This window comes from Monodon monoceros, unplaced genomic scaffold (assembly GCF_005190385.1).
Source record: "Monodon monoceros isolate NGI ecotype Baffin Bay Population unplaced genomic scaffold, NGI_Narwhal_1 Super_Scaffold_6, whole genome shotgun sequence".
Classification (NCBI taxonomy): Eukaryota; Metazoa; Chordata; class Mammalia; order Artiodactyla; family Monodontidae; genus Monodon; species Monodon monoceros.
In genome coordinates this window covers 58,149,199-58,164,254 of record NW_021703783.1, presented here as the reverse complement: position 1 = coordinate 58,164,254, position 15,056 = coordinate 58,149,199, and the positions used below count along the sequence as shown (strand labels likewise).

The window sequence follows — 15,056 nt, the reverse complement described above, 5'->3', positions numbered from 1 at the left end:
TTTTTTAAAATGAGTATACCATCAGTACTAAGCATTTTAAAGGAGAGATGAATTGAATTTAAAGTATCAAACACTGGAATGTATTTTTCTAGGGCTCATTATTCTGTTTGTTTGTTGTTGTTTTCTCAAAAAAGTTGAACCTGGAAAGAGAGGTATTCAGAAAGATAGATGTAAGGGTATGTGTATACTCACACACATATACAAGTGCTCGCCTGCTTATAAGTTTATAGAGATCTGTCTTTCTGATTTATTACTTATTTTGAATAAGTAATTATTCAAGTTATTTTAGTAGGTCATATTTTATTAGCCTTCATAGAAAAGTAACATCTGTATCAAACAATAGGTGAGCAGCTATACAGTAACCACGTTTCTTGTCCATTGATTTTTTTTGCTCCCCATTCCCCAAAATATAATTGTCACCATTCCCAATTTGATGAACTAGACTTGGACCCAAAGCCTATGAGACTGAAATAGTTCAGCTTGCTTCAAACATCTGAAAATGTTAAATGAATTAAAGGATATGCAAAAGAAACTTTCCATGCAGTGTGATTATAGATGTTTTCTGTACATAAATATTTAGAATGGTGGAGGCTTACCCCTCAAATGCTTATTTAAACACTGACTTGTGAATCCTTGTCTTCCAAATCATGTACTATTGCTTGTTCAATAGAGCACAATGTAATTATTCTGGTGACCAGTTCTATTTGTTATTTTATTCTGTTTTTAACTGCAATTCCTATTACCTGCACAGAATTATTATTTAACTAGAAACAATACAAAATGGGGAGAGAAATATTTTCTTAGAATATTAAATAAAGAACTCAAAAAGTATGTTATCACTTGTATGGACTAAGGGATAATTTAGTAATTCTTAACCAAAATGTAAAAAGTTCATCTGTGTCCTAAAATGAATGTATGCTATCCTAAATAACACCTCTTTTTGGTATACTAAACAACTGAAACATTTTTTTCTAAATAGATCTTATTTAACAGTTAGATGTAATCATTCTTTATAAATTCTTCTATGTTCCTCACATCTCTTTGGAAATGCAGAGAGAAAGAAAAAACTTTATAGAGTTATTTTCAAGTTTATGATTTAAAATTTTATGTATTAAGATAAAACAAACTATAAAAAATAGTGTCAAGCAAAATAAGAAGTGGTTCAAAAATGAAAATACATACTGTGTAGAATATGAATTTTGGCATATAACTTCATATTTTGACAACATTATCAGAAATGTGATGTGCGTGAGCCCCATAAATTTAAAGTAGTACTTTTTCAAGATTCGAGGAGGTACTAAAACTTTCTACTGAAATATCAGAAACAAAGTATACATGGACATTTTAGTGCTATTTTCTCTAGCTAATTTCTTTATTCCTTCTTCAATGAGGTTATTGTAATTAAAACAATATGCTGGAAGACGTTTTGACACAAATAAGTCTATAACACTATTTCTGAGTCATATTCTTTTTCTTGGAAACATTTATCCAACTATAGTCATTTTAAACCCTAGAAATTGTTTTTACATTAAAATGACTAATAACTCTGGGTGTTCAATATGCATGTAATATTTTTCGTTGGTTAATTTTTATTTAGTTCTCCTTAACAAATCTATTCTTAATATTGTTATGTCATATTTTCCTGTGAATATAATCAGAAAATGTATAGGCTGTCATATTGGAAAAAAAAAAGGGGACGGGGAGATTCTTCCAGGATTTAACATATTAATATAACAGCATATTCTTCAATAAACCTCCACCCTCTGAATATAAATATTCATGTGATTATTTGCAGGAATTTTCTCTGTTTAGGAGATGTAACTTCTTGTAGTTAATTTCTTATTATTTTACACTGTTATTTCCATGTAGAGCTAGATAATCCATGTTCAATATGTTATTTGGCATAGTTTGTTAAATTATAATTGGTGGCACAATAAATCATTCTGCTTTTGCCTCACTGTCTGCATTCTTCTTTGGTATAGTAAAAATCTATTGTTTAGTATTCAATTTAATAGGAGAGCATTTAATAGAAGTTACATTTTCAAACATCCACAACATAATAATTGACTTTTGAAATTATATTAAAAATATAGTCTTCATATTCTAAAAATCTCTTGATTAGCTTTAAAATATTGTTATATGTTGTAACGATGTTACATGAAGTTTATGGTTAAGAGTATTTCATTGTTCTCTAGATCTTTAAAAGGTAGTTGTTTGTTTGTGGTACAGAATTGCTTTTCCAGTTAACCATACTGTTTGTTGAATTCTATATATTGACTTTACTGTTTCTATTCTTATAAATAAAGTTTTACAGATTTTCAGGGAAAATTTATATTTAATTAGAAAAGGGATATTATTTAGGAACTTTTAGCTATATTTTAATTAGGAAAGAATATACATTTGTATGATGGAACAACTATAGTATAGATAAAAGTATATGTTCCTGTTTTAAATTTTATGGTATATGAACATAGGTACTTAATAAGCCAGTGATTCTGCACAGGGAGAGTCACTTAGGATAATTCATAATGTAGATGCAGCTGTAAAACACAGTTTATTAATTACTTTGGATTTCTAGTCAATCTAAGTTGTCAGTTACTTCAGGAGAGAATTGTATAAAGTAAGCTGTGCTTACTGCAGATTAATTAACATGCATTTGTGAGATTACAGTTTATGCTATAGTGCTTGCAAAATAAAATATGTACTGTGATAAACTGTAATCACTACTAGGTTGACCAGCAAGAAAAAAACATCTACAGTGAAAGTGCTTAAAGAAGTAGAAGGGACTGAGCCTGTATAACAGAAGCCAAGCAAGAGAAGAGAATCCAATGGGTTGACAGGGATTATTAGAAACTGATAAGAGAAGAGGCGTGTGTCTTTGCCTCCTACTTTTATTTTATGGTTATACAAACTTCTAAGGACAACTTACGTATTGGATATCTTCATATAGTAAAGAATAAATACTCCATATTGGAGCCACGTTCATTTGATCATTACTTCATTCATTCAGTCATTGACACCTATTGTGTAGCACTATCCATACAATTGCCCAAGGCAGAGGTATTCTAAATTTTTCTCACACTCTGTATATCCACTCAGTCTCAAGTCCTTTGGTTTCTTTCTTTTGAATCTGTTCCTTTCACTATTCTCAATTGCTTATGCCTTTGCTCAAGGTTTTACCACATACCCCCTCATCAACTCTGTCTCTTCCCCAGTCCTGCTTCAACCCATCCTACATATTGCTGTTGGAATGATCTTTCTAAAATGTACACTTCTTCCATGATTAAAATCTTCCCTTGGTATACCATATCTTTTAGAAAAGTTCAAACTGCTTACCTTAACTTGTAAACCTGAATGATCTGGTCTCCCTCTCTAAGGTCTCCCTCTCCTCTCTAAGCTCCTCTCTCTCCACTCAGCTCACTCTCCTTGATCCCCCAGCCATTCTGAACTGCTTACAATTTTGAAAATGGATTGTGAGGTTTCAAACTTCTCTGCCTTCAGAATTGCTCTGCTACTTTTGTCCAAAATTATTTCTTCCACTTAGTGCATCTAACTTAATTCATAGTTGTGTTCTGATACTACTTCAAGAACCATGTCTTTTAGAAAGCTACATCAGACAAACTCTTGAGTCTGATGTAGTTGCCGTTCTTTGGGATCCTCTTGGCACCTTGGATGTGCCCTTAATCCAGCATTTATCACTTCATACTATAGTGATTATTTTGCTTATGTTTCTCCAACTAGATTGTAAGCTTCTTGAGGATAAGAACCATATCTTATTTAACGTTATGGTGTCTAGCATTGTGTCTGACCTGTGGTAGGTGTTAAATCAGAATTTGTTGACAGGATACACGTGTGATTTACTGAGCAGCGATTGTTAATGGTTCTTACATACGAACAATTTTGCATTAAAACATTTTAGCATAGACCATGTAAATATTATGAATGTGCACTTTAGTGCAAACTTCAACTACAGGGGCAGTAAGTTTCCCTAATAAAGAATGCACAGACTGCTCTTCATCAACAAGGCCTCATGGCTCAGGGGCTACTATATTCACTTCAGTGAGCTGGGACTCAGTCATTATCGGATGCCTAGGTAATTAGCCTCCTAAACGCAATGGGTTTTATTCATGAAAACAGTGTCTTGTTAGAGTCCTAAATGGTCTTGTGTCCATCTATGGATTAGAACGACTTCTGGCCGACCAATTGTAACAATGCAGTAACCAGATCCCTCCCCTGGAGTGTGGCGGCTTCTTCCTCTGGTGAGCATTTCAGCATAGCGTTGATTGCAGTTCCCAAAAGGACAGATTGCTGGGATTTCACTGAGTTTACGGAAGAGGTTTGGTAATCTCTCCGTGCCTCCTTGCTAAGGCGTACTTGTTTAATAAACGTCTGTATGTTTGGCAGAATTTACTCTGAAGTTTATTTCGTTATAACTGGGTAGTGATGATAAGAGGAATAGCTAATTCTCACCTACCTCAAAGATTTTAGGGAGGGTGGGGAAGTCACAGTTAACTACCATAAAGAACCTATTACTTGTGTACAACTAAATTAGCTACTCCTAAGTTAGTTGTCAGGTCACAGCTGCAGTTCTCTGTCAGACACTACAGTAGGCATCACGGACCCAAATATGGCATGGCACAATGCCCAAGGTAGTAGAGTTAAAAATTCCAAAACCTAATTCATGATTGCTGTAACACAGGCATAAACTAGGCACAGTGGAGCATGGAAGGGCTGTCTGTGTCATCCCAGGGGAATAATAGTAACACATCATTCTGAAAATATTTGATTTATTAAGGTATTATTGAGATGGCAATTAAAAGATTCTATTGATATATATAAGCTGAAACAGAGAAGATTTTGGAGATTTGATCATGGAGATTTTAGAAATGTATTAGTGGATACACATTTTCAGATTTCTCTCTTTAATAACCTGCGTAAGCTGATTTGTATAGTTTTTGTATATCCAAGCAAGGCAAAATTATTTGGAAGGATTTGAATAAAAATTAACTCTCTGGTGACAAATTTTATGCCAAGAGAAAACAATCATGGTCCCTGTTGTGTTTAAGTATTCTTTTTATCAAGTTAGAATGGGATTTCGGAGCCATGGCTGAATAAGTTTAGATATAAATGAAAAGATTCCTCACCTTTGCAACTGTATGTTGAGTTTTCTGCGATTTTCAGATGATGAGAAAGTCAGTATGAAACAAATGACTGTAATTCAAGGAAATCATTGTGTGTCACTTATCAAAGTTGCACACTTATAAAGTAGTTGAAGAGAGTCTTACAGAACTTTTTTTTTTTTTTTTTTTGCGGTACGCGGGCCTCTCACTGCTGTGGCCTCTCCCGTTGCGGAGCACAGGCTCTGGACGCGCAGGATCAGAGGCCATGGCTCACGGGCCCAGCCGCTCCGCGGCTTGTGGGATCCTCCCGGACCGGGGCACGAACCCGTGTCCCCTGCATCGGCAGGTGGACTCTCAACCACTGCGCCACCAGGGAAGCCCTACAGAACTTTTAAGTTGTCAAGGAAAAGTAATTTGGGGGAAGTATTCAGATGACCACCACATCAAGGAAAAGTATGTGCTTATAGTAATATTTTAATGTAAATGATGTTGTGGAAAGAGCACAAGCTTTAAAGTCACTGAATACTGCTTTCAAACCTGAGCTCTGCTGCAAATCAGCTATATGACTTTGGGAAGCAACTTAGTATCACTTAGTCTCTACTTTTGCATCTGAAGGTTGAAATGAAGGTTGAATATAGATATAGAAATGGATATACTTAAAGATGTTAAGTGTAAATACATATCCAGATACAGTACTTAGCACAATCTAGTAGACAGGTGTAACTCAGTATACATTTAGTTCCTTTGTTTTCTTGCTTGAAATAAAATAATCAAACGTTTTCCTTATTTTTTTCTGATTAATCCCAAATGGCAATCGTAAGAGCTACTTTTTTTTTTTAACATCTTTATTGGAGTATAATTGCTTTACAATGGTGTGTTAGTTTCTGCTTTATAACAAAGTGAATCAGCTATACATATACATACATCCCCATATCTCCTCCCTCTTGCGTCTCCCTCCCACCCTCCCTATCCCACCCCTCTAGGTGGTCACAAAGCACCGAGCTGATCTCCCTGTGCTATGCGGCTGTAGAGCTGTTCTTTTAAAGGGATATATATTATGGGTAGAAATAATTTGTATGTCACTATTTACTCCTGCATCTAATAAACTTATCATTATTATCAATTCTCTTCCTTCAACAGAGCCCATGAAGGAAATTCAAAATCTTGTATTAAGGCTATCAATTCTTTAGTGATTAGTAATAAAACTTATTGTTATTGAAATTAATTGAAAGATGATACATATGGAAGACTAATTTTATATCTATACAGACTTTAGGTGACACTTCTAATATCTTTGGTGTGTTACAGTAAGACAATAGACTGCCTGGAATTCTGTAAGAGATTGTTTTCCAAAGATGGCTGCAACAGTATCCCATCCCATGTAGTGTTCTTACATAGTGAATTTGGCTTCACATCAAGAAATGGGGTCTATTTCCCCTTTGCTTGGTTGTGGATAACTTGTTACTTCTTTGTAACAATGGATTATGGCTACAGTGATGCTGTGTTACTTTTCAGACTAGGCAAGAAAAATCCACCTAGTTTTTGCCACATTTGTTGATACTTGAGCCACATGGGACTGCCAAACTGCAGAGGTTATATGCAGGTGCTCTGATCAATAGCCAAACCTGCACTCGCAGCTAGTAACTAGTATCAATTGTTTGACAGGTAAGTGAGTCATTTTGGGTTAATTCCAGTCCCAGCCAACATCTCACCATAGTTACATGACAGACCCCAAATGAGAACCACCCAGCTGAACCCTTAGCCCTTCCATATTCTTTTTTTTTAAATTTCAGATTTATTGAGATATAATTGATCCATAACCTTGTGAGCAAAATAAAATGGTTGCTTTAACCTGCTAAGGTTTGGAGTTAATTTTTATATAAAAATAGTTAAACAAATCCTTAAACTTTGAATAAAGCAAGGATATTAAAAACATTTTGTCAAATATTGAGGGGATTTAATTTATATGGCAACGGTTTATAAAATTCTTTTGAGACACTAAAGGAAAAAATAGACATGATAAGTCTATATGATTTCAGTTGTATGGTAGAAAGTTATCTGATGGAATGTGTAATACACAAAATCCAAAAGGTCATACTTTATGAAAGAGAAACCAAATTGAATCGTAATGTAAAATCAAAACCTTGCAGAACATGTTACTTTACCACTGCAGCAGTTACTCTTTATATTATATTAGTTCTGGCAAATAGTTTACTTATTTATTTGCAAGTCTTAGATTAAGTATCATATAATTTTCTTGCTGAAAATATTTGCCTATTTCCTCTAACAGTTTCACCAATGACTCAAATAAATATGGCAAGATAATTTGTAGAGATAATAATTTATGTTTGGTTTTTATTCCTATAAGATACAGAAAAGAATAAAAGAGATCCCTCCAGTCCTATTCCGAGAAGACAGGCAAGCTTTTGTCTTTATTGTTCCAAGGTCTGAAGCAGAAATGCCAAGAACTCAAATCAGGATCTGAACCTCACCTATCTTGAGTGTGTGTGTGTGTGTGTGTGTGTGTGTGTGTGTGTTGGAGGGAGTTTAAGTAGATTATAATGGATATGAGTCCACCTGGAGTGGAAGAGTAAAATTTGAGTTTCTACTGGGACAGAGAAGGAAATGGTTTTCCTATGCTAGATCTTCATAGTAACAAAGTAGAATAAAAGATGCGTTCTGTCCTCAAGAAGGCTTATGGGTCCTGGAGACTGCAGATCCAGAAGTCAATGGTTATAATAAGTGTGACAAGTGATTGACAACATAGATATAGAAATAATACTCTAGGTGAGCACATGTGCATCTGTATATGTGTCATGACAATGGGGCAAGAGACAAAGAAGATGATACGTAAGCAAGTTTAAATGGAGCTACCTAAGGCAATGAAGGCTGGAAGGCAGAGGGAGGGTCAGATTTTGATGTATTTCCTATTTATGTTTTTCTTTTGTATTTCAGTATCACTTAGAAGGTAACTATTCTATTTCTGAAATTTCTTGTGAACAATTTAAAACCCACTTTCAGGTTTCATCTGTAATGCCAGAAATACTAGGACTCCTTTTTTATACCCTCCACAACATTCTCTTTATCTGTTGTATCACTCTGCCACTAGTATTTGTCTATTATTATCTTCCTTGAGAGGGCAGTTGACATTTTTAACTGTTCATCACTATATTCTCATAGTCTACTGCAGTTCCTGGTTTTGTGTCTGGCACGTAAATAGAAAATAAATATTTGTCCACTGACATAATACATAAAATTGTATCTACCTCAACAATCCCACTACTTTTGGATAATTTTTATATCATATATTTTATGTTTTTTATCTTGTCTATCCTGACATATTCTTTATGATTTCTATATGAAGAACTGATATTTTTGAAAATTATGTTCAAAAGTTACTGGAGTTATTTAAATTCCACACCGACTTCTTCTAAATGTATTTTACCCTTTTAAATGATCACTTTTATCTTCTTTTTATTATTTATGAATCACTAAAGTAGTTAGTTTATAAAATATCCAAAGACTTTTTTTTTGAGTTTTCCTGTAACCTTTTAGTTATTGATGTTCTAAGTGCTATACTCTATTGTCCTCTGAAGAAAGATGTATGAGTGGAAAAGATGTTGGAAATTGGCCTTTCTTAGTATGGCTCCTATAGCTGCCATGCAGTAGGGACAACTTGAGATTAGTCTTAGATCACCTGCTTTCTCTTTCAGGCTTTTGGAGACGTCACTCCTCTGTCTTTGGTAGTCTGAAACACTCTTAAATTTGGTTTCCTGGTGGTAATCTGTTCACTCTCCTTCTGCTTTTGAAGTTTAGTGAATTCTTTTTTCTTGAAATTTAAGGCTTTTATTAGGATATATCCTAGTGTTGATTTCAGCTTGTTCATTTAACACCAGACATATTTTCTAATTTTTCCATTTCTCACCTTAGTTATTTTTCAGAATTTTTACATTATTATGTGGATTATCAATTTTGCTCTATTATTCAGGTGTTTTCTTTGCATATTTTAAGGTGGTATTGCAATGTTGTAATATCCATATCCATATTTCTTTTTTTTTTTTTTTTTTTTTGCGGTACACGGGCCTCTCACTGTCGTGGCCTCTCCCATTGCGGAGCACAGGCTCCGGACGCGCAGGCCCAGCGGCCATGGCTCACGGGCCCAGCCGCTCGGCGGCATGTGGGATCTTCCCGGACCGGGGCACGAACCCGCGTCCCCTGCATCGGCAGGCGGACTCACAACCACTGTGCCACCAGGGAAGCCCCATATTTCTTATATTAAATGTTTGCTGTTTTCCATATTTTTCTTGACTATCTTCTATTTTATAAATGGCACGTTCATATGTCATTATATCCTTTTTTTGTATTAAAGGTTCATGTTTATATGTCACTATATCCTTTTCTTGTATTAAAGTTCTTTCTTTCGCAGTGGAGTCAGATTAGTGTTTTCTGGTTTTCCTGTTACCTTGCAAGCTCCCCTGTCCCATCCCCAAGTTAGGACCTATCAATTGCATCTCCTGAGCCAGCTTTTCCTCAGAACTCAGTAAGAAGTTATCTTTTAGAAAAGTGAAACAAAAATACGTGTATGCATGTGTGTATGTGTACACACATTTATTTTGTACAATCCCTGTTCAGTATTATTTTCCAATTAAATCACTGAATTGTAGTTTCTTCATTAAGAGTCTCACTGGTGTTCCTTATTGCTGGCTAATTCTGAAGCTATAGATAAACACTAATCTTAATTGAAAGTATTTAGCCTAATTGTTTTTTACCCTTAAGCAGGCCCATAGTACTTCTCCTTTGTTATTTCCTTCAGCAAATCTTTACTGAATACTTACTATATATGTCAGGCACTGTGCCAGGCACAGAGAGTATACAAAGACAAACCACATAGTTACTACACTTGTGTGACTGTCTCATATGGGAAACAGCTATGTTATACAAATATAAGCCAAATTATAAAATATCAGGAACTATGGAAGTCCCAGTAATGTAATGGTGGTGGCTAATCAGAGAAAAGTTCTTACAGGAATTGAAACCAGAGATACTTCTTAAAGGACGAGGAAGGGTTATTTAGTGAATACCAGGGATGGAGATGGGAGAAGTGTGGAAGAGAAGGGCATGAGCAAATGCACAGAAGGACCAGCATAGTACATGGGGTGTGTGTGTGTGTGTGTGTATGTGTGTGTGTGCGTGCTCCCATACAGTTTAGTTTTGCTGGAATTTGACTAGTCCAACAAGGATTGGCAGAAGCACAGAGTAGGTCCTGGAGAGCAGGTCCTGGAGAGCCTTGTATGCCTTATAAAGGGACTTGGATTTTATGCTGAAGGTGAGCGGTTCTTAATCTTTGGATAATGTTCCCCTTTGAGAATCTGTTGACAGCACTGGAACCTCTCCAGAACAGTGGGGGGAGACTTACACATGTTCATAGATTAAAGGGCTTGCACTCAAGACACTTCATATCTTCTTCTCCAAATACAAGCAAATGACAAAATATTAAATGAAATTAACTGACAATAAAATGTTATTTTGTGTGCGCATTTAAAATAAAGAATAAAATGAAAACTGTAAACAACAATAACATTGTGCAGGAAGGGATGTGAAAGATGACATGATTGGCTAGGGGTACAGGTAGAAATACTGTTACATTTTGCTAAAAATTATAATTAAGTATTCATATCAAAATTTTAGCAGAAGTCACCAAAAAGAATAAAAATGTAATCTACACTTTTAAAATCATCATAGATAAAAGAAAACATAAAATTATTTATCAAATGGAAGATAAGTAGGGAAGGAATCTAAGAAAAACTTTGGATAAACAGAAACCACAAAATAGGATTGTAATAAAATCCTAATATACTAGTAACCATAATAAATACAATTGGGCTAACTTCACCAGGCAGATTTTAACACATTGAATAAAAAGAATAAAAATTTTAGCCACATACTACTTATAAGGGACACCCAAGTTAAATAATTAATTGCCTAAATCAAAACCACACAGAAATGGATGAGGAAATATATACCATTCAAAAAATAACCAAAAGAGGGCTTCCCTGGTGGCGCGGTGGTTGAGAGTCTGCCTGCCGATGCAGGCGACACGGGTTCGTGCCCCGGTCCGGGAAGATCCCACATGCCGCCGAGCGGCTGGGCCCGTGAGCCATGGCCGCTGAGCCTGCGCGTCCGGAGCTTGTGCTCCGCAACGGGAGAGGCCACAACAGTGAGAGGCCCGCGTACCGCAAAAAAAAAAACCAAAAGAAAGTTGATCTAGCTAAACTAATATTGGACAAAACAATGTAAGGCAAAAAGCATTTATGAGAATAAAGCAAGGGCACTACTTAAGAATAATAAGATAAAAGGGAAGGAGATTAAAAAATATGAGGTACTGATGGAGTACTAGGTAGCTTGGGACAAGATGGGGTCAAAGGTACACATGATGAACTTTAAGATTCTTGGGAAAGAATAGTGCAGATGGTTGAGAATGGGTGTAACCTAATTGGTTAGAAAAATTGGGGTAGAGATAAGGAGGCGTGCATTTTCACTTGTGTCCAGTGGCTATTCAGAAAAAGCTCACTTTGAAGTTTTCCCAAGTTATTCTGGGAGGCTTGAAAGTGGTATTTCATATGCTCCCAGGACCATTCTGCCAGCTGCATTAACTGAGCTTATGGTTCAAGGATAAGTTCCTAGTCTTAGTACTGGATCGGCTACCTCTTCTCAGGACCATGTGGTTCACATTTTTCTCATGGGTTTGCTGAAAGCAAAAATAGGAACTGCATGTACATAGTAAGCACAAGGAGGCTGATTACTCAATGAAAGTTTACTGCTCTTATTTTGACCAAACTACAAAACATCAACCAAGATTGTTCTTGTCATTGGAGGTTCATGTATTAAAGATCTTTTCTTGAATTAAAGAGGCTTACCCATTTTATATTCTACACCCCCCTTCTCTTGACATAGAATACATGGATGTCAGTGGTCTATACCCCTTCTACAGAGGGCAGCCATGAATGGGAGTTAAGGGGCTGGTGAGCATATATTAAGGTGGCAAATGAATGTCAGGTTAGATTTAAATCTGGGGGGAAACTGAAAGCCTATTCCTTGCAGTGACTGCTAGGCATCTACTCATTGAACAGTATAAGCATTAGTTAGGACCTCTCCTCCAAATGCTAGTAGGCATAGTATGGGAATGAAGTCAGCTATTGGGCAGATTTCAGGCATCAGGATAAATCCAGATTGGCTTTTCTCATTTGCTACATTATCTCAATCCACATGACAGACGGTAGTGTCCTGGTATAAAATGATATCACTGGATTAGGATGACAGCTATTGGGGAGTTCAAATTCTGATCATACTTTGAAGGTAGAGTCAAAAGGATATTCTAATGTTGCAAATGGTATATGGCATTACCTGTTGCCCCCCAAACCACCCATGTGTACACTTATGATGTTGTCCAATGTTTTAGAAATATCAACAGTTAACTACTGAACCCTTCCAGTTAAGTTTGGCAGATTGACCACCCTTGCCCATCAGCTCTCCCTCCAAAAACTTCATTAAAATATCAGTGAAGAATCAAAAAAGTATTAACCACAAGGGTAAATTCAACATAAGGGAAAACCATGGATGAAAGATTTCAAAAAATGTTTAGACAGCAAACTAATGGAGGAGATTTAATGAACTTACCAGACTAGAAGAAGTAGAAATCCAAATACCTGCAAGAGGTGGGGTACTTATAAGAATTTATCTAATTTGCCTTGAAGAATGCCTAGAACATGGGCTGAGGTGTGATTGGCAACATGATTGGTTTAATATCTGTACATCAACTGGTTGAACTTGCCTGCTCCCCTGCACTTCCCTGAGCAGTCAGAGAACGACTCTACCCACCTCCATCGCATGCAGCAACAGGTTTAGTCTGGAGAAACTAAGCCCAGGAGCTCTGGATTCAGAGACAACAGACATAGGATAAGATAGGGGTGAGTGTTGGAGCTAAGAATATTGGAATTATGTAAACATCTACGTATTGAAATACTGGACTAGCAGGCTGCTTCTCCTGCTTTGCTCCTGGAATCCTAGACAGCCAGGTTGCTACCCTCCACCAACACACACCAATGCACTTCTTCCAATCAGCTTCTCATTTTTACATATAAAGGGAATGCCGATAATCACTGGACATTTGAGAAAAGACAACTCAAGAGGCAGAGACAAAAACAAACAGAAAAAAACTTGGACAAAAACAATCAATGGAACAGAGAACCAAAAAAAAGTCATAGTTAATATCACCAAAGATAGAAGAAAAGATTATCTGTTTATGAAACCAAAATGGGATCTTATAGAAAAGGAAAAACCAAAGAACAATTTTTAACTTTGGAAATTAAAAATATGATGAACAAGAACAGGTTTGCTTCAGCTTCTGCTGATGGCATGGCATGGCCCGAGAGCTGCTGGGAGACCAGAGCCTGCAGGAGGAGATGCTGCCAGTAGGAGGGTGGGCATGGACAGCGGTGTGAAGCTGGGCTCTGAGGCTGCGGAGGAGGTGGCAGAGGCAGTGGAGGGTTGGATGCTTGTTGGGGGCACTGTTGAGCTGGTGGGTCACTGACCCAGGGAAGAGTCCATCGTGTTCTTCTGTGCTCAGCTCTCTCCAGGCCAGATGCTGCCTCTCCCACCTAGTGAAGGATCTGGGGGCATAGGTCTTGGCAGTCTGGAATAAGTTCAGCTCTCTGAGCTACTGAAATTCTACTTGGAATAGGAACAGAAATTCCAACCACAAAAAAAGGACTGAGCTTGACGAAGGCTTCCCCTGAGAACAATAACATTGTGTGTTAAAGACAGAGACAGGTCAAGATTTAAGGGATTTAACCAACTTTTTTATTTTCAATCTTGCACATAAACTTTTATCCTGGTTGTCAATATTTTGGACAGATCCTTGGCTTTTATGAAGGTGAAACCTAAAATTTGTCTTGCACTGGAGTCTGTTGTTTTTGCTGGCTGCCAGAAGAGTTGAAGAAGAATGCAATGATTCATCTTCTCATGAAGTAGTCTGGATTAGTCAATGTAAATGCACTGCTTCTGACAGAAAACAAAGGAAAAAAATAACTTTGGAAGAAAAATTAGAACAATGAAATGGAACATACTGCTGTATTAAACTTTTTTTTTCTTACACAAGACTATTATACTTCTTCATATTTCAGAAAGGAAAGAAATATTGAGCCTTGATAAACTGGAAGCTCAGCTGAAAGCTTGCAATTTTCTACTAGTCTTTGCAAAAGCAAAGCCATCAGTATTAGCTTTGTGTCTTCTCATTCTGGAAGTAGAAACGTAATTCATTAAGTTATCGCAGTTTCTCCAGCTTGTTATAAAGTATTCAAAGATTAATGATACTGAGTCCTTTTACTGGAGGTAAGTAAATAGTTTCTAAATGACTAGCTGGATATTTTCTCTTGGATGTTGCAAGAAGTTGGTTTGGATTGTCTATAGGCAAGAGCCCAGACACTCCAAGACAGCAACTGTGGTGTTCCTAAGTTGTCAACAATACCAGAAGATTGCTGTCTTGATGAAAGTGAAAGTGAATCCCTTAAGGATGTGAATTTTAGAGAATGAAGTCTCAGCAGTTCTCTCGCCATCTCAGTGATCAAAGATGCACTGTCTTTTTCAACTCAAAAGTGGCACACTCTCTGTTTTCCATTTTAGAAATCTAATTACATTGTGTCAGAATTTAAAGTATACATATAGTTTATAAGCAATTAATGGGGAAGTAGGTAGTTTTTGGTCCAGCCCCTATCTAGGTAGGACTACAAAGACTGGAACACCTGTTGTCTATAATTATTCAGATCAGATCTGGTTTATTTTCATATTCTAAGATATCACATGGGTTAGGACCTCTCAAATGATTGAAAATGATTTAAATTTTTCACTTTAGTTTTTTTCTTTGAATAAAATAATTTT

General features: G+C 36.4%; 1 pseudogene; it reads left to right on the top strand.

Annotated features, from left to right (window-relative positions):
- Positions 1-13,605: 13,605 nt before the first annotated feature.
- LOC114886180 lies at positions 13,606-14,809 on the top strand (annotated as a pseudogene).
- Positions 14,810-15,056: the final 247 nt, after the last annotated feature.